This window comes from Corticium candelabrum, chromosome 12 (genome assembly GCF_963422355.1).
Source record: "Corticium candelabrum chromosome 12, ooCorCand1.1, whole genome shotgun sequence".
NCBI classification, from domain to species: Eukaryota; Metazoa; Porifera; class Homoscleromorpha; order Homosclerophorida; family Plakinidae; genus Corticium; species Corticium candelabrum.
This window is the reverse complement of record NC_085096.1, coordinates 4,068,314-4,088,477: the sequence shown is the minus strand read 5'-3', so window position 1 is coordinate 4,088,477 and position 20,164 is coordinate 4,068,314. Positions and strand designations below refer to the sequence as shown.

General features: G+C 40.8%; 1 long non-coding RNA gene across 1 annotated transcript; it reads right to left on the bottom strand.

The window, feature by feature from the left end:
* Positions 1–363: 363 nt before the first annotated feature.
* On the bottom strand, positions 364–3,283 carry LOC134188353 (uncharacterized). The gene is made up of 6 exons (XR_009971312.1): positions 3,143–3,283; positions 2,700–2,832; positions 2,400–2,620; positions 1,526–1,560; positions 1,226–1,309; positions 364–544 (listed from the first exon to the last, which is right to left on the bottom strand). It is a non-coding gene; the product is annotated as an uncharacterized LOC134188353 (long non-coding RNA).
* Between the last annotated feature and the right edge of the window lie 16,881 nt (positions 3,284–20,164).

Genomic DNA, 20,164 nt, shown 5'->3' with positions numbered 1-20,164 from the left:
CAGGTACTGTCACCACACAACAATCTGTTAGTCTCTGTAACAATGTGTTGGTGTGTATCATCAGATGAACTATAATCAATGCCAAAGCATGAATAGTAAGCAGTATACAGTGTAAAGTACTAATCCAAATTCTTGTCATCAGTCACTTGCTCTAGACAAAATTTTCCATACACATTTGACCTTTCATAACAAAGTGACTCTTTCTATCTAACGACATACAAAGTTTCTATATTAACGGCCAGAAAAGTTTGAGGTAACAATTGCCTCTATACAGTGACAGATTAAATAATAACAATTTCTATTACCTATAATGCTTGCTGATTCTACAGTTTCTATGGCAACTCACTTGATGTACAATGTCTTCTGTAGTTATTTCATCTAGAGACAATTCTGTTGACGTGTCTGTTGTTCCTTGTGTCTTTCTCACTTGCTGTGGAGAGTATACGTTGAGCAAGTCCAAGTGTAGATGTTCTCTCATGCGATGATGCTCTGATTCTATGTGTAGACCATTACTCGCCTTAGCACGATCTGACAAAGGTGTAGACTAAAAACAAGTCAAACAATAAAATGAATAAAGAACATTTAGAAACAGATATGATACAACAATGTTGTGTTTGTCTGTGTGTGTGTGTGTGTGTGTGTGTGTGTGTGTGTGTGTGTGTGTGTGTGTGTGTGTGTTTGTGTGTGTGTGGTGCAATAGCTCAGTTGGTTCCAGAGCCATCCTAAGGAGTGATTACATCCAGGACATTACAAGGTTGCAGGTTCAAGTCACAGTGATGGCGAGCTATGGCATAATTTCCTTGGGTAAGAAACTTAAACACAATTGCCTCTCTCAACTCAGGAGTATAAATGAGTGCCTGGTCTTGACTGGGGTGGCAAAGGCCAACGGCTGCGACAAAGTCCATCAGCCACTGGGGTCCAGGTGGGATTTTGGGAGCCCACACCACAGTTGGTGTCACAGACGGCACTCCTGCGAGAACCTGGCCAGGCTCCAGAAAATTGCTTAGCACGGCCCATACCTCCTGCTTAGTGCACAGGAACACAGCCATCTGGCTGAGGCATTACTGTTTAACGACAACTCCTTATCCATTTGTCATTAGCCATTGCATGTTTGTTGTTGTTGTTGTTGTTGTTGTTATTGTTGTGTGTGTGTGTGTGTGTGTGTGTATGTCAGTGTATTATAAATGTGTCAGCTAATTGTGACAATACTTGACAACTACTGTACCTGCAAATTATTCATTACTGCGACTTAACGTCTCTGAGAATCCTGAATTATCCTAATTCCATGTTGTGGCATAGTTTCTCCAACCTGACATCACACCAATGTATTAAAACGATTTTAATTAGATAAACAAAGTAGAGAAACAGAAAAACAGTCACACAAATCAGGAATGCAACAACAAACAGTGATAAATAAAGAATGCAACAACAAACAATGACAAATAAAGAATGCAGCAACAAACAATGACAAATCAAGAGACTAGATGTCTAAGAGGTGAACACACAAGATGACTAATAATCTCACCTGAGTAACAACATTCTGTTCCCGCATATGACTCGCTACAATAGTAAACACAACAAACATCAATGCCTGTTGAACGTTATGCTTCAATATATCTCACTTAAGTTACTTTCAATGGCTATAAACAGACACCTTAGAATGAACTCTAATTACATGGACAGGGAAATGTAGCTCATAATGAGAAACTGTAGTACAACAGTAACTCATACAATTGCCCATACAAATCTATTTTCCTGTTAATTGTTGCATATGCTATTAAATCAATATGGTAACTGCTGCTTTGCAGTATTGGTTGAGTTTAACTCCGCTACCTAGAATACAAAGAAAGGCTCCAAGTCTCTTCTTATTGCTACAATCATGTTGAAAGAAATATAGAGAGGCTCCAGTATCCCTTTAAAACATCTTGTAAACTGTAGGTAACACCACGGCTGGCAGCTGCTTCTTCTGCCAACCATAGATAGGATAGAAGCCAACACTACCGACACTACGAGTTTCTCTCAACCCTCTTGGCACCACCAAGAGTGGTAAACAGTATGTTGCTGACTGGATGCTGTCGGCCCACCACTTGCCTCTTTCTTCCTTGCCGCAGAGCCTCCATTTAAACCAATTGGTACAGTATAGAAGTTGCTGAAGTAGTCACAAGACATCATGTTCAAACCCAGATACTGCAGTCGTGTTGAAAATACATTGAGATGGCAGACTATGGCTTTAAAAACAAGCAACTACGCAGGAATGAACGTATTTGCACAATGCTACCAGCCTGATTAACCATATGAATACACAAACATACAAATACGCAAACACACACACACACACACACACACACACACACACACACACACACACACACACACACACACACAAGATACGGTTTTACCCTCTAGATCAAACTCTTCTTGCAAAATTCTCGCCAGCTGCTCATCATCTGCTACCAGGTAAACGTTGCTGTACAGGCTCATTCTCCTCACGACACAAATTTCAAGAGTTACCAACCGCGCCCACGCCTTCTCTTGCAGCAATCTGTTTCCCTCTATTTTCTTCCGGCTCGTTATCAGAAAAAATTTGTAAATCATCCCGAAGGTTAGATGTGCCGTCAGCCTACATGTGAGACGAGTGAAATGTCGTCATCGCAGCCCTTGGCTGCTGGAAAGAAAATCATCAAAGGTGTCCAAGTTACCCGTATGTGAACTGTCGGCGCGGAGTCTGTCTGCTGTTTGTTTGACTGGCTGCAGCTCCAACGGGTCCAGCTTGATTGGCTGTCTTCTAGACATCCGAGCAGCTGAAGACGGTGCTGTGTGAAGAGACTGGCTCTGTGAAAGAGAAGGCAGACATGAAGAAATGGACGAAGTGTACGGTGTGGCGTCTGTCTAGCTAAACTACGACGTTTACAGGTATCGAAATCAACGGTTCAAACTAAAAAAACCTGTTCACTGTTGAGTTTTGCACTGCTAGACGAGATATTCAAGCTTCATGTACAAAGCGTCTCATTGTCTACTAATCCCTACAGCTATAGACGAGATAACAGTGGTTAAAACCATTGCAGTCGTCGCGGAAAACACGTTTTGATGCGATTCATTCAGCTGCCTTTGCAAGAGAGTAGGAAACTTGAGGTCATCTCACCTGAAATCGAACTGAATCATCCGCCATGGTCGATTTTTTCTGGCCCATTAGGCTCCTATGACGGAGCCGTTCCCGTCTAGAGCTATGAAGATAATTGACCATCTCAAGCTAAAGTTTACCTTCTTCCTGAGTAATCGAAAAGCACGCTAAAGGGACTGCCTTGGATTGCCGCAAGACCTCGCGCTCTTTGAAAGTGAGTTGTGCAGAGTCCGAATACCAGACTTACTAAGTGGATTGGATCGTTGTTACGATTTGCTTCTTGATCTGCTGTCAGAGATTTTGGTAAGGGCCACGTATCGTTAGACAAATTACAGTAGACTAGCTGTAGATACCAGAAATGCGTCTACACTACACCTTTAGCATGCCGTAATTCTAGACTAGGGTTTGTGGAAAACTTCTTTTTTTGTGTGTACTCAAGGTCTCTGTATGTTTGTTTGTGTACTCCAATACGTCTAGATTCATGAATGCAAGCTGCTCGTAGCAATTACGCAAGTTCAGTTAGTTGCTTTATGTAAACCACTCGGTCACTATTCTAGTTAATGGCAACATCAACGTCTTTGCTAGATAATTACTCGTTGCAACAGAATTTATTTTGTGTTTGGCTCTAAGCTTTGTAATAAGTCGAAGTGATTGAGAAAGCGAAAGTATTTTATGTTGGGGTATTGAGAAAGAGAAAGTATGCTAATTTGTACGTGGGGGACTGGATTTTGTAGATTAGTTGTTTACTGTTGTCGTTTAGGCATACCTCTAATTAAATGGGGTGAGAACCAATGACTATGCTTAGGCGTGCAGAATAGCACGGAGGTATTATGCTAATTATGGCTAAATTTTCATTGCATCATTGCATGCACCCAGTAGTGCTGAGCGCCTTGATTACATCTGTAACATCAGGAATCTCACGTCTATGCCCCACGAGTGAAGAAAGCATCCAACTTAAGTTGTAAACCGTGTCCCCTAGCTGATATGAGAGAAATAATTAATTAAGCATGGAGATGACTAAAAGAAAAGGCATCAACAATACATACAGACTTGCTAGGAGACTTCAATTGAGAACACAACGTTTAGGTGGATGAAATAATTGTAATTTTTGGATTCACATTCTAGGAATCTACTACACATTTCAATTGGAGATATCGTTGAAAAGCTCTGAGTAGGTATTTAACGGTATATATTAGTAGCACTATTTATACATTCATAAAATTTTAGCAATCTTAATGAAACACTGTAACATTAAGATATTTTGGGTAGTGATGTTTAGAATTTGCATTTGTCAATTTTGATTTAGATTGATGTCTGAACGCTTTAGTATGAAGAGGCATCGAAAGTATGTAGCTGAGAAACAACTGAAAGTCAGTAGATGTTTACTAACTGGCATCTGTGAGATGATGAGACAAAGGCAGCTGCCTCCAGTACAAAGACAAGCACAAGATTTTATGGCAGAGGTTGAAACGTTTAGACAAAACTTTACAGAGATGAAAATTTTGAGGAGACAAAGTGCAGATGTGGAATGCTTACTGAATCTCAAGACATGTAACAAAGGTAAGCCTCACCACATTGACTGAATGTATGTGCCCTCACGTAATGGGAATGGGTGATTCAGGATGAAAAATTTTGTAGGCAGACAATGGAAAGCATTTGATTTCTATGGTTGGTTTGTTTTTGAATAAATTTTAATTGATTTACTGCACTAGCATTTGAGCTCAATCATACTGATGCTTCATTTATGATGTAGACATATCTAAAATCAGTTTAATATGGGATATTTTGTGGAAGCAGTGAAGACACTAACGTCATTGACAATTTTTACAGAATAAAGTTTGGCTTGTTTTGTATCTTACATGGCACAGTTGGAAGAGTGGTTGGTTTTACATTTACCCAAGTACGTATCAGAGGCTTATGTCTTTCTGATGGAGACTGTAATATGAAGTCATATTTATTGTAGTAACAGTGTGTAGTGGTGCTAATTGGTGCTGGAAACAAGATTTTGTATTGTCCAACTTACTAAATTGGGTACTAAGTAGTTCTCTCGACTTACAAGCATAACCTATTTGTGGTCTTATTGTTTCTTGTACCAGCTTGTTCTAGAGTATTATTCTTGTCTCCGCACTTATATATATATATTTGCAAACGAGACTTACTGTTGTCTTTCTTTCTTAGCAATCAGCAATATGTTGTCTGTTGGCACTCAAGCAGTTGCTTTAGTCAGTCACGGTAGAGTAGCTGATGTTGTTGTTGATGATGGCAAAGGAGAGCTGGGATTATGTGTGAAATTGGCGTCTGCGGTGAACTCCATTCTGGAAAGACAGGTACTGGTGACAGACAAACAGGAGAAACGCAGGAAGATGCTCAAAATGATTGAAACATTGAGTGGTATGGCTAGTGAGCTACAGATGTTTACCAGCCATTCTGTTCATATTAATACACAAACAGAAGAACAACTCATGAATGGTAGGTCGTAATGGAGGTTATATAGAAAGACTAGCTGATGTGCTCATTCCTTGAGCTAGGAAATTGAATTATTACATATCAAGTGACAATCAGATATGAAATTTCTGAGCCAAAAAATATTTTTGAAATAACAGTACAGTGACTTTAATCATACAGTCACCTGCACATGCATGCACGATCAGTTTTCTTCAAGGAAACAGACTGACTCATCAATGATCATTTTGACCTCACATTATGAAACAGGATACTATTAACTAAGACCGGGATATAGCGTCCTGGATATAGCGTCCTGGATACTTTAACGTGTATATAGTTTCATAATCTAAAGCCTGATGGCCGAGTGTAGTTACTAAGCTCATGCATATCGACCAAGTTGAAATACCATCCCAAATCCTATGATTGGTTCAGCGGTGCACGTGTAGGCGTCCATTCTGAACAGACAGAAAAACACGTTCGCAAATCTGTCTTAATTAAGACTTCAGCGTGACTGACTTACAGGTAAAAGAGATTGCTGTTATCTCTGTTTCACGCTTCTATATGTTTTAAAGGGTACAACATATTAATATTTGCTCTAGGTGCTAACAGTTTGGCTATTTGTGATGTTTGCCTGTTCGTTGAGGTTAACGCTAGACAAATATGTGCTGCAGTGACATGCAGGCTTTGATGCTATATGTTTGAAGTTGATTTGAATACAAAATTCGATGTGTCAATAAAGGTGTTATTTTTCTAATCCTGTTTGCGTATTAGATTACCCTGCTGTAGCAAAGAAGGTTACTGGAGTCTCTGTTTTAGAGGTTGTAGACAATGTTTCATGCAAGAAGGCTAAGAAGGGAATAGCAGCAAGACAACAGCTGTTGCATAGCTCTGTAGTTATTGCAGCTGCAATGAATTTGACGGACAAGAAGCTAATGTTGATGTCAGGAATTTGTCTGAGCACCAAGATGCGAGAAGACATAAAATTCGACATTAACAAGTTGTCAGAAAGCCTGAAGCAACTGATTGCACTTGATGAGTATCAAAATACAGTGGATCAGATCAAGGCTTTTATAGCACAATTGGATGCAGGTATGGTCATGGTTGAAAAGCGTTTCACATACCTTTCTTATGGTTTGCTATATTAAATTTGGTAGCTTGTAACAACTTGACGACATTTCAATTTTATCCATCTGTATATTTCAACTTAGATGTCAACTTACATTTTACCTTAACCCGTCCAGTAGCTCTGCTTTGAAATCTTTCTCAAACTGTCCGACTGAAAACGATCTAATCATAGACTATGGAATGTGGTCTGACTGCCTCTCTTTTTAGCTTAAAAAGTAGAATGCACTCTCTCAACTGCGGTCGATCGAATGGAAATCTAAACAGACTTCTTTCTCATGGCCGTAGCCTAGGGTTAAAGTGGGGGTGCCTAATAGATTAATTAAAGGGAACTCCAACGGAAATACAACCTGATCTTAAAATGTAAGCTTTATTGTGAAATTTCTTGCTGCGCTACTTTCATTCAAACAGTCACTTTTGTACCGGAGAAAACGCTGGTTAGGTACAGATTATACGCCAGGCTCATACGTCTTGACGCTTCGCCTACACCAAATGAATGCTTGCGTAACTCCGTTATCTTGCCAGCAAACTGCACCAGAACTAAATGGGAATTGTAACTATAGAGGGATCTTGTGTTTTAAGTCCTTAGAAGAGCTTTTTGTAGCGAAAGTAGAATGCTAAACGCCATGTTCTTTCATCAGACTTGACCTTCTCTCACAGAAGATGAATCTAGCTGAATATATCTCAACGGTAATTAGCGTCTGCCCTCGTTCTATTGATCTACGAGTAGAAACACGCCCATGGTTCAAGTATGTCACAGAAGCGTTGACGATTTCTTCGAGAAATCTGCGTAGGCGGGTAAGCCCTTCTTGTTTTTCTATAGTCCCACGTCTACGTCAAATTTAGGTAGCAATCCGGTGTACTCAGCTTTGGCGATCAGCATTTTATAGATGCCTCATGAGATAGTTTCACATAGCTAGACTCTAACTCCGCCATCAACATTTGGCTGAAATGTTGAGTGCGGAGTTAGGACTTGGCTGAGCAAGACTACCCATGAGACGCGATAGAGGATTGAATATCCGGGAATGAGGAAGGGGCTGTATATTGCCATTTTCACGAGTCTATACACTGTGCAGGGTGTAAACATCTTACGTACTAGAGTGCTAGCTACATAGTGTACATCATTACGCTCTGATAAAAGTCTCTACGGCTCAATCAAAGCCATTCTGCACCTGCAACACTTTCTCCAGCCACTGTTTGCAAAGGGCATGCTCGCTTATTCAGTTTTCTACAAGAGAACCTCATATTTAAACCCTCTGACTATTTCTCATTCTAGATTAATAGAACGAAGGCTAACGCTTATGAATCGTAAGTTTTATTGCCCTAGCCTCATCTTCTGTGAAAGGAGAGGGTCAAGTCTGCCGGGAGAAAGAGCGTCTATCATCCTACTTTCGTTATAGAGAGCTCTTGTAATGCCTTAAAACACAACATCTTTTTATATTTGCTATGCTCGTTTTGTTTTCGTGGAGTTTGCCGACATTATAACTGAGTACGCAGGCAATTCATTTAGTGTAGGCTGAGCTTAGCGCCAAAGACGTATGAGCATGGCGCATGTCCCGTACCTAACGCACACTTTCTCCGCTGCCAAAGCGACTGCTTGCCTGACAGTACCGCAGCACGAAGTTTTATGATAAAGCCTACATTTTGAGATCAATTTATATTTCCGTTGGAGTTCGCCTTCAATGTGAACCAATGAAGTCACAAAACCGTTACGAGGTCTTTTAGTTTGTAGAGTATACATATAGTTTGCGGAAATTACAGAACAGCAACTTCTATAGGAAAAAGCTTAATACAATTTTTCTCAATCCACTTCTGCCTCACAGTAGATTTGAAGGAGTCCAAAATAGAACAAGTGACTTTGGATCGAACGAGGATCTTCACAGCTAAAAGGACGTTTCTTCCGGACCCCTATCTCTCCCAACCTACGGGCCTGTCACGCCCATGTCACACACACACACACACACACACACACACACACACACACACACACACACACACACACATACACACACACACACACACACACACACACACACACACACAAACACATACACACACGGCTCTCCTTTGTATAGCCTGTGGAGATAGAGAATAGATTAGCATGAAGTTGGACTATTGCCGTATTATTTACATGACCTTTAGGTTAATAGAATATAGCTGACATCCACACATTTGACACTACTGTACCAGGCCCGACTATACACGCTACAGTACCGCAGTACGCAGAAAATTTATGTTGTAGGAGAGCATAGCAGTCTGGCGTTACTAAGATTGAGACACGTATACACTGTGTCTACACCAGTGCCTTTTTGGTAGAGAATGTGATTGTGGTAGGGAATACACGCGATCCTTCGCTAAAGCGGAACCCAGGCATGGAACAGGTAGTTTCAATTGGCAGGAAATAGGCCATCTCTCCTGGCATGTGCATTGTGATTGTATATGTCAAACTTCGAAGTCGCACCGCGGTCACGTTGTCGCGAGATTCCACGTAGGGCTCGACTCTTCGAGATGGGACCCACTTTGCACTAATGGCTGCAGACTTTGCCAGGGTAGAAGAGCAGATGAACGACTGTTCGACCGGCTCTCCGTCGCACCGGTTAAAATTTTACTCTGAACACACATACACACACACACACACACACACACACACACACACACTCACACACACACACACACACACACACACACACACACACACACACACACACACACACACACACACGACGGCTTTATAATATGAATGTAGATTGCACGTCTAAAGCGTTGCTACGATGAAACGAATTAAATACTCAATCTATTTGCTTTCAATGTTACATGTACCATTTCTCAAGTTATCTGAAGAAGTTTGTGTGTTATAATATAGGATCGTTTGTTATGCCTGCATCGTCGGAGCATGTAATGTATAAAACTTACGAGAAAAGAATGACTGCGCGAAAACTGCTTGCAAACAGCTCTGAAATCATTTTAGCTGCAGTGGACTTGGTCAGAAGGAAGGCATTTCTGTCATCAGAAGAGTTCCTGATGTCGAAAGAGCAAGACAGCATAAGACGTGACATTAATAGGCTGTTGGAAAATATGAGGCAATCGAGAAATATTGGTTTCAAACACCAACCAGTAATTGGTGCCAGCTATTTGCCGAGTAAATTAGCAAGTCATACTGTTACGCCACCTCCAGTATTAAAAAGCAGTAGGGCAACTAGATACGCAAAGGCTAGAGTCAAAGATTCACAGCTTCAAAGTTGTCAGTATGTCATAACTGCAATGAGTGGCTTGTTCAGAAGGAAGCTATTACTGACGCAAAAGATTATGAGAAGAGATGATTCTGAAGAGATGAAAAGAGAACTCAACACGTTCACACAGACGTGTCAACATTTGCAAAGCACGATGGGTAAATCAACCAGCAAGCAAACAGGTAAGCTAGCCAATACTCTTAGATGTAAATTATCTATGTAATTAACAAAAAACAAAGACCTTTTAAGCGTTAATACAATTTGCTCATTTTTCTTTAGATGAAAATGTTGGTTGGCAAGGTGATATCAAAGCAAGCAGGTAATACTGCATAAATCTTATTTTTGCTTCAAATGTAATATATTCTGTGATATTATATTAGGTTGATTAATTAATAGCTATTTTTAGGTTAACTTTTTTACTAATAAACTTTTTAGGTTAACTTAAGTGAATACAAAACAAAGACTTACTATGGAATGACGTGCTCAATCAGATCAGTCTGGTTCGTAAAGTCTATTAGAAGTACCGGAAGCAAACCCTGCTTCAGAAGTACTTAGACCATCACGGCGCTTCTAGAAAGAAGGCATGACTTTACGAAGGATCCGAGTAGATCCCAGAAGCACTGTTTTCTGTAAATGCTGCAGGTTTTTATGACCTGGAATAATGTCCAGCCACCGTGCAATACCTGCGTTCACTATGACCAATGTTCCCAAGACCACCAGAATCACCAGTGTTCCACAATGCCACATGCGGCTTTTCTCTACTCGCAAGTCGCCGTGCTTCGCCAACTTCTCAGCATGTTTCCTGCCAATGATGCCATCATCAGGACAGCCTGATATCAATAAGAAGACAAGTGTTTGTCTTCATATTTCTGAGACAGATGTCTGGACGATTGACTTTGATCTTTTGGGCAGTGGGGATGGTGGTATCTCAGATCATAGTAATGTCATCCGTCTCCACAAACCTATCAGGATGATGGCGGTACCATCTTCTCTCCACTGAAACCCCCCAAAAATGGCGACAAACATCTCAGTGAGTGATGAAGGCCACCTGATTGTGTCGATCAGTGTAGTCCATCGGTGCCAAAGCACTACAGCCTGCCACAATGTGGTCGACTGTGTGCAGGCCTACACTGCACGTGCAGTAAGTAGAACTAACATCACGATGTAGAATGTTGTGCTCATAGTACCAAGTCCGAAGAGCGTGCAATTGGTATTGAGCAGCAACACCCTTTTCCTCAGTTGCAGCTGGAAGTTTCGCTGCCTTTAGCCATCCGTAGGTCTTTTCCATGTCCACAGGTGGTTGCTAAGTGAGTCGGCGATACTGCCCGTGCATAGGCTTCCTGCTCCAGGACCGCACAGGAAGAGAACTAAACACGTACGGTTATGTCTCGTAGATGTTTCATGTGCTGCTCGAAGCCACCTTCAATCGAGATGGATGCATTCCTGTGTAAGTTCTGCGACTTGCCCGAAGCAAGACTCCTCCACAGCTGTGCAATAAAGCGACAAGCCATGCACTTGATCGAGTGTGAAGATTTTCCAGAGTCACACTTCCGTATTATCTGTATGAAAGGATCAGAACTGTCAGCAATGTATCAGTTTAGCCTTACAATAGAAGATTGATGTGTCGACTCAATCTGTTGTAACCCCTACCCCATCACTGCTGGAGCGTACAGTCGGTCAACGTCTGCAGAAGGATGGTGGACACCGCTCATAGAGAGGATCTCTCTGGTCCATCAATTGAGCTACTACAGGTCCGTGCACCCCCAAGGAATGACGCTTAAACTGTAAGTTGGAACCGGTAGCGCAAACCCATTGATGGCTAGAATCTTGTTCCGACCATACAACTCAGTCCGGAGAACCACCTTTACTCTGCGGAAGTACGCACGACGGAGTCTCTCCCGCATCATGCTGTGCTTAATATCGTTACAGTCATCTAAACCCAAGTACTTGTAGACTTGACCCGGTTCCAGACAGTGATACTGTCCGTTTTTCGTACCGTCACTCCAGAGTTGTGCCCAGATAGCCTGCTGTTGACAAAGTGTGTAACAGCATATTTGGTCTAGACCAATCTTCATCTGGATGTCATCACAGAAGGTACGCAGCGTGTGCAACAACCCATCCAACTGATCAGAGTTTCTGCCATACAGCTTGAGATCATCCATGTAAAGTATTTGAATGATGACCTGACGTTTGGCAGTCTCACCATGCCCAGTGGTCATCCGGTAGCCGTAACCGGTTCTGTTCAAATTCTTACTCAGAATTGACAGCTATACAGAAGAGAAGTGAAGAAAGCGAGTCACATTGGAAAATACCCCTTACTGATCTGCATAAGCCTTGTCTTGATCGTACTGTTCCCGCAAGAAAACGCCATCGATGTCCTTCAACTCTTCATCACACGTGACAGGAACTTGCACAAGACTGGACTTTTATTCTGTATCTGAAGGCATTGGAGCAACGAACTGTGTGGCACTCTGTCATACGCTTTCTTGTAGTCCACCCATGCCACGATTCAGCTCTATTTGTCTGGTCTTACAGTCTTCAGTAAGCAGCTTGTTGTTCAACAGCTGATCCTTTGCACCAAAAGATCAAAATATTATTATGCTACAGTAGATGGACACTATATTAATTAGACCACGCTGAGGTTACTCAGAAACATTTTCTCTAAGCGCTATCGTTATTGCAAGTACAGTGCTTCAACTCTGATTAATAGTCATCTGATTATGTGATCACTTTCAGTTGTAACAAAATTGGTGGCTTTCTTTGCGTGTAAATGTCTAATCTGATATTGCGTTTGATACTATTTGTAGTGCGAGGCAGTCTGAAGAAATGTTGCTTTCTTTAATAGGTTTGTCTTAGAGCAAAACTTGAATATCCTTGATTTAATGATTTTTGATATTCATTTAGATTGCGATAGATGTCCGAGCATTGCCCAGCTACGACATCTGTCCAGACGAATTGAGCCTCAATGGAAAGATGTAGCTCGCTGTCTTCGTCCTACTTCATTTCAATCTAACGATATTGCATGCATTGTACATGATTATGCACACCGCCTGACTGATCAATCAGGAATCATGTTAGAAAGATGGCTTAAAGAACATGGCAAGCGAGCGACCATTAGGCTGCTGTGTGAGTCTTTGCTAGATGCAAAATGCCGTCTGCATGGAGAGGAGGTCTTTGGAGAAGAGGTGGTGGAGAGAGTTGCTCGAGAATATAGCCCAAATGAAAACGGTAGCAGTTAAAATTTGTAAATATTCGGAATGTAGAAATTCTGGTTCTATTTGTTATTGTAGGGTCTATTGAATATCAATTGTTTGAGTTATCGAAATCAGTGGGATCTAAATGGCGAATGTTAGGTCAACTTCTCGATGTGAATGTAGAGCATATGGATTGTATTGAAAGAGACATACCCACAACAAGAGAAAGAGCAAACAAGATGTTGCACGATTGGTACTGTGCATGTGGAACAAGATGCAATTTGGATGATGTGAGATCTAAAGTTGCAGAGTTACAGAGAACAGCAGTTGTTGACAAAACAAGTAAGTGACAGTGAAACGCAAGTCTCGCACTTTGACAAAATTTTATGTCTATGTAATGTTTCCAGAATGCATCTTTCCTCACAATCTTCGGGATGACAAAAGATTTTATGGTCGCGACGACGAGCTGAACGAGATGAGAAGGCAGTTGCTAGGAGAAGACATTCGATTCTTGTCCGTATCACCGGCAGTTACGTTTCGCTTGCTGGTATTGAGATCAATCGTGTCGTGTGTTACTAATTATAAATATAACATGACTATGTTCCTATTTAGGTTATTCGTGGCCACGGAGGCATTGGCAAGTCTTCACTTGCTGCTCGTTTTGCTGTCACGTTCAAGGACGTGTACAGTGACGGTGTGATCCTTTTTAATGCAGAATCTTGGGCAATGCTTGAAACATCTCTGATAGAGAACGTGAGTTCCTAATTCTTTGCAATATTTTACGATTTGCGCTAAAAGATCAAGCTCAAGCAGCAAACAAACATTCAGGCAGTTTAAAGTCGAAAAAGCTCTTGCATTCTTTGACCGTATGAGGTGATCTTTGTACGAGCTTGTATTCTTACATGCAGCAACATGCTTTGTAAACTGGACCCACGTGTCAGGATAAGGATTGTGCATATCAGATGTTAATTATGGCTCGTCACACTAAAACGTCCTTGACTCAAGGACATTTGAGACCAAGGAGGAGACTCTTCTTTAAGTAGAATTAACTAAAACCTGTTCACACTGATTCAGAATGCACATGGGACTTTCCGAAGAGTTTGGTCATTCGCACCATGTCCTAATAGGAGGCATCGACGTTTTCGTCAAAGGTGTTGCCATTGTTGAAAGAGCAGCATGTCTCCAGCTGGCGCAAATTCTTTCTCTGATGTGGTACATGTGTGCAAGCACGAAGAGCCAATAAAGCTGCTCTTTTGCCATGCAAGACCACACACTCACACACATTTTGATATTAACAGCCGCAACCAATCCATTGTGCCAAGTTACCAGTACTCTAGATGCAGATTTTCGGCTAATTGCATGTATGCATGGTAGTTACCAATTTAATTTAATCTAAAGGAGAACTCTCACCAAAAACAGCTATCTCTCAGATCAAAGCTGTCACTTCATGACACAACCCTTTGCAACCGTTTACTGCAGAATTTTACCGTAACGAAGAACGAGAGCATTGAAATTACCTGCGTATGCGTGTTTAGTACCCGTATGTGGCATGAGCGTAGCTCTGATTGTTGGTTAGCAAGGAAGACCGATATCTGTGCACATTTCAAGGTAAGGATTGTGAGACATATGGTGTCAAATCTTGGTTTATTGACTAAAACAAACTGGGACCCCATAGTTATCACGCAAGTATTGACTGTGGCAATGCAACCTCGGAAGGAGACCCTTCTTAGATTAGTTCACAGATCATGTCCCGCTGAATTTTGTGTGCGTTAGGAGCACTCGGTATGGTTAAACTAAAATATTTACTTTGAGAGAGTAAGACTTTGTGTACATACGGGGAATCATCTGAACGAATTTTGGCCGATTCTGTGCTTCTGTGGCTGTCTGGACCGTAGGTTTCCTGCAGGAAGATACCAGGCCTTGCATCTTTCTTTCAACAAGTTTTTGTATTTGGCGAGAGTGCTCCTTTAAAAATTGCTATTTTGTATTGAGTGAATAGATTATTTTAAGTTACATGCATATTGTGTATCTAACCTTGCTGTTGCAGTTGTGTAAACTTCAAGGTCAACAGTACAGTGGCAATCTTGACCAAATGAACAACATCTTCCTTTATCACATTCATCACAAATCTAAAGTGCTTTTGATATATGATAACGTGAACGACTTTGATTTGTTTTTACGGATTTTACCTTCTGAATCGTCAAATCTTCACATATTGGTTACAACTCGTTGTTGTGCAGATCACTCGTTGTTGCAAAGAGCTGACTGTGTCATTACACTCGACTATCTCTCATGTGACAATGCTTTGTCTGCATTGTTTGGTTGGGCTAATATAGCTCGTCCAATTGATGAAGATGAATTGCAATATGCAAGAAAATTGGTAACAAGTCATTTGATCAACGGATTGCCATTAGCCATTGCACACATAGGAACATTCATACGACAAACAAGCATGTCATGTTGTGACTATTATGAAAAGTTGAAAAGTCAAGAAAAGGAAATGAAAGCAACATCATTAGACATTGATAAACTCCTACAGTATTTTCATGTTAGTCACTTGAGATCTTCTTTGGCCGCGATTCGTGTAAACACACCCAACCAACTAATGAAGCTTCCATCTCAAATGATTTATCAGGTCACTAACAATGCCATCGACCACGAAAGTCTTCTGCTTGCTCAATACTGGATGAAGGAGGCAAACCATGTCTATTTGACATGGCAATTTGATATTGAGTCTGTATGTCTAAATTGTCCTAATGCCATGACAGTTTTAGAGTTTACTTCTTTGCTGTCATCCAGAAACATTCCAGTTAGAATTCTGCAGGCAATGGCTTTTCCAGCAGATGACGGAGATGCGTCTGATAACTTTAGTGAGTGTCGAAGAGAGTTGTTATCTCACACTCTTATCAGCTCAGTTGAAATGAATGCGTGCGATGTTCACGCTCTCGTACAGCAAACGGTGTGGCAACGCCTCATGGGACAACCTGATTGTTTGCGTGATAAACTGACTCGTCTGGCTCGGTATTTGTTAAAGATCTTTCCAAACGACCAAGATACTATTAGTAGTTTTAAAGACCGTGTGTTTGTGGAACTCATTCCTCATATTTACAGCGTTGCTAATAGGATCATAGCGACAAGCTGTGACAGTGAAGAGTGTTTGGATCTGTTATTACAAGCTTGTGCTACTGCGATGGTGGCTGGTCACTATGATGTCTTATTTCTTTTGTGTGAGAAAACCTTTGAAATGATGAAGGCATTATGCAGTGATTTGACGGCAGCTGACTGGACTGTAGCTGAACACGAAAACAAGGATACCAATGTTGGCAGATATATTACAAGTACGTGCATATATTTATTTGCAATAGAGGGAGAGGTCAAAAGTATTTCTACAAGATGCTGTTTCTTAGCTGTCTATTTAATGGGATTGTCATATATGCTTATTATGAAACCATCTGATGCGCAAACATTCTACTCAAAAGCAATTGATTTGCTAAACAATTTATTATTTAAAGACACCAAGAAATTTTTAACGACGTATTTAAATGGTAAGCTAATTTTGATTTATTTCTGAGTTCAGCATGGTGTTGCAGCATTTTCATTTTGATTTGTGACGTCTTTTTATTAATTTTGGTTATCGTGTCTGATTTTCATACATTTTCGTTCTAAAACGCTTGGAAGATTTAATTCTGGAAAGTTTCTATATTCTTAAACAGTTGTCTTAAAGCTTTATCTGGCTGTAGGCAAAGGATTGTGGAAGTACGGAATATATAGATTTCTGATCATATAGAATTTAGTGCGACATCTGGCGTTCATAAATAATGTTAGATACAGAAGCAATGTTTCTATATTACCTTCACGCTAATACTACAATCTATAAGCTAGTCTAGCAATTGATAGTTCAAAGGAAAATTGTGTTGAAACGCTATTTGGTCATTGCGCATATTTAATGTACAAACGTGTATGAACAAGCTGCATATTTAATGACGGCATTTTTGCTATATTATGGGTGCTTATATACATGGAATAATGTTGCTCTCTACGACCTAAGTTGTCTCCGACAGCAATATTGACTAAAACCGTATTTTACGGGTTATAGTGCTAGTTTTGGTAATCCTTTTTTTTTATAAAAGCGCAAACATAGATATTAGGGAGTCGACGGGTTCCATAGAATGGAGGATGTCTCCAGCCGGATCTTTCTTCTCCGCATTACCGGTTGGACACTCGAGCCAAATGTCGAAGCAGATTAGAGTATTTAAGCCTATTGCTGTGCTAATACAGAAAATCTACTATGCAAACAGAAGTGCGTGGAAGGAAAACTAGATTGTTTGAGAAATTTCTGATAAAAGATAATCACAAATTTATTGTTGCTTCTATATCTATTAATATTTCCAGTGGCAGAATGCATATGTAGGTAATATAAACATATATATTTTTTGTAGATCTCAAGTTTTTTAATGAAGATGACATCATCTCTATTCTGCTTGCTGCTAATGCATAAACATTAAATTTATTCCATTTACAGTTGATGTTGTGTGTGTGTGTGTGTGTGTGTGTGTGTGTGTGTGTGTGTGTGTGTGTGTGTGTGTGTGTGTGTGTGTGTTTGTGTGTATGGGCGCGAACGCGCGCACCCGCGTATGTGTGATGGCTGCCAGAGTTTCAATGTTTTCTAGATCATGAGCAGATTAAAGGGTTTTAGCTGCTTTATCGCAACTGGTTATAGCGTTATCTATAGTAACAAGAAAAAAGTTTAGATAGAAAAAATTCTATGTAAATAAATTAGTATTACCGAAACGTTTTGTTATAGTTTCCATCTACTAATTAACTAAATTACTGGTAGATTTCGTTTTAGTCTACAAGTTGTGTTTTAACTGTCTTCCAACAATCTGAGGCTGATACATGCAGTTTACACCTTAGGATCACCATTGTTGCATATCTTGGCCTTCAATCAGATGTAGAGGAACTGAACGGCTAGTTACTCTGCGCGAGCACGACGGTTACTGCAGCAACACGTGCTGTCCTTTAACGCAGTTATCCTCGGAGTGACTTAATTAGTAACTAGTCTTACTTGTTGTGATCGCATGCATAATTACTCAAGGCAGATCCATTGCGGACGCCACACATCTGTCAGTAGAAACTAACGTTGTAGCCATTGTCCTCGGAGTCCCAAACGAACACTGACGAATGACATGCATTTGGTCAAGCACTGTTATTTTTTCAATATTTTAATGCTTAGAACAAGTACAGAATATGCTTATATCTATTAACACCATAACTGCTACTATAGCTCTCTAATGTTAGGCAAAAGTTGCACACACTAAATTACAGACAGAGACCATTGTTTCTACGTTTACATTATAATTCAAAATTTAAACATGAATCAACAATGTAAGAACTGTTCACACACAACGCGCGCGCGCGCGCGCGCACACACACACACACACACACACACACACACACACACACACACACACACACACACACACACACACACACACACAGATTGAGAGAGAGAGAGGGAGAGGGAGAGAGAGGGGAAGGGAGAGGAAGAGGGAGGAGGGAGAGGGAGAAGGAATTAAGTCAAGCACAGCAATCAGTACAAGGGAGATGGATTTTGAAACAAGAGTATTTGGTAGTTGTTCAGCTGCCAACTTACTTACGAGCACAAGAAATATAATCTAATAGTTCTCTTGGTGCTGGCAACTGCGACATCCAATGCACATATAGCTCACCCTCCTTCAAAATTCAGCCTTGAATGTGGACTTGGCGTATCACGGTGGCGGAACAAGGCTCGTCTCCAAATTGCTGCTTGGTAGCATACCGTAGCTACATGCTTCTTAAGAGCATCCTTGATTGGAGGAATCTGATAGCACTGCTCGGATCCATTACAAAACAAGGTGGACCGCACTTTGTTTACAGACGTATGCTGGCTTTCGTATAGAGCAAAATTGAATACTTCACAGACTTCCTGCAGCTGCTGGGCTGCTTGAAAAAACTGACCCAACTGACGCGTAGTCTCTGCATGTGTGTAGGGGATTTCAATATCAGTTTTTTTGCTAATTGCTTTCCTTTCCCTACGAAAGCACCAGTTGAGTTACTACCTGTAAACGCGTGTAGTCACAAAGAAGACACACATCATTCTTAAGTCTGGCTAAGATAGGAGTACATAAGTATCAGGCGAGAACGTTGCTTTGTCCCAGTCTTAAAGAAGACTTTCCTATTAGTAAACACGAGACACAGGATGGCAACATCAATATCTGGAGACCTGATTATGATGTCAGTATTAGGCGTGCAATGGACAGCTGCATGCTGTGCATTGAGCAGAATTCGGGTATCTGCGTCTTCATGGGTGCATCCTGACAAGCTTTCAACCTTCAGTGATATCATTGATTCTCTATCATTGCTGGCCATATGGTATCAGGCTGATCATAAAGTATTGTAAATTTATTTGTTTAGCAAAGCTTTGGCGTATCTCGGTTTTTCTATTCCTGACAAAGAAAGGCAGCTAAATCTGTCAAGTTCTCACCATTTGACAAATATTTCTTTCGTTGCTTTGGAATCAATTGCTTGCTATGAAGGATTATCATTCGCAAAGAGTCGTCACGTGACCGTCTAGATCGTTCACAAGCTTTGATAGAAACTGCTGAATATTGGTCGACAACAAATTTAACACGACAGGTTCCAGACCTAAACACAAATGTAGTGCGAGCAATGACTTGTTCTGCCAAATCAGCAAATGAAGAATTGCAAGGAAGAGGAGAAAGTCCTTGCAATAAAGCCATACCATTCTACTCAAACTGTTTTATGCTGGCACATATTGAACAGGAGGTGTTTCAGTCTCTACTATATCAAGAAGTCGCCGCGTCTTTATGGTTTCTAGCAGAGTTCCATCTGCATTGGCCAAAGACTATGTAATAGGACAAAGAGAGTACGTAAGCATCTTTCGCAATCTAACTGATCTCATTTGTTGCCACAACCAGTAAGCGTGCAGAGTTTGCTCGATCAGCTTTCAGTACAACATCTGTCTTGCTATCTTTGTCTTTACATAAATTATG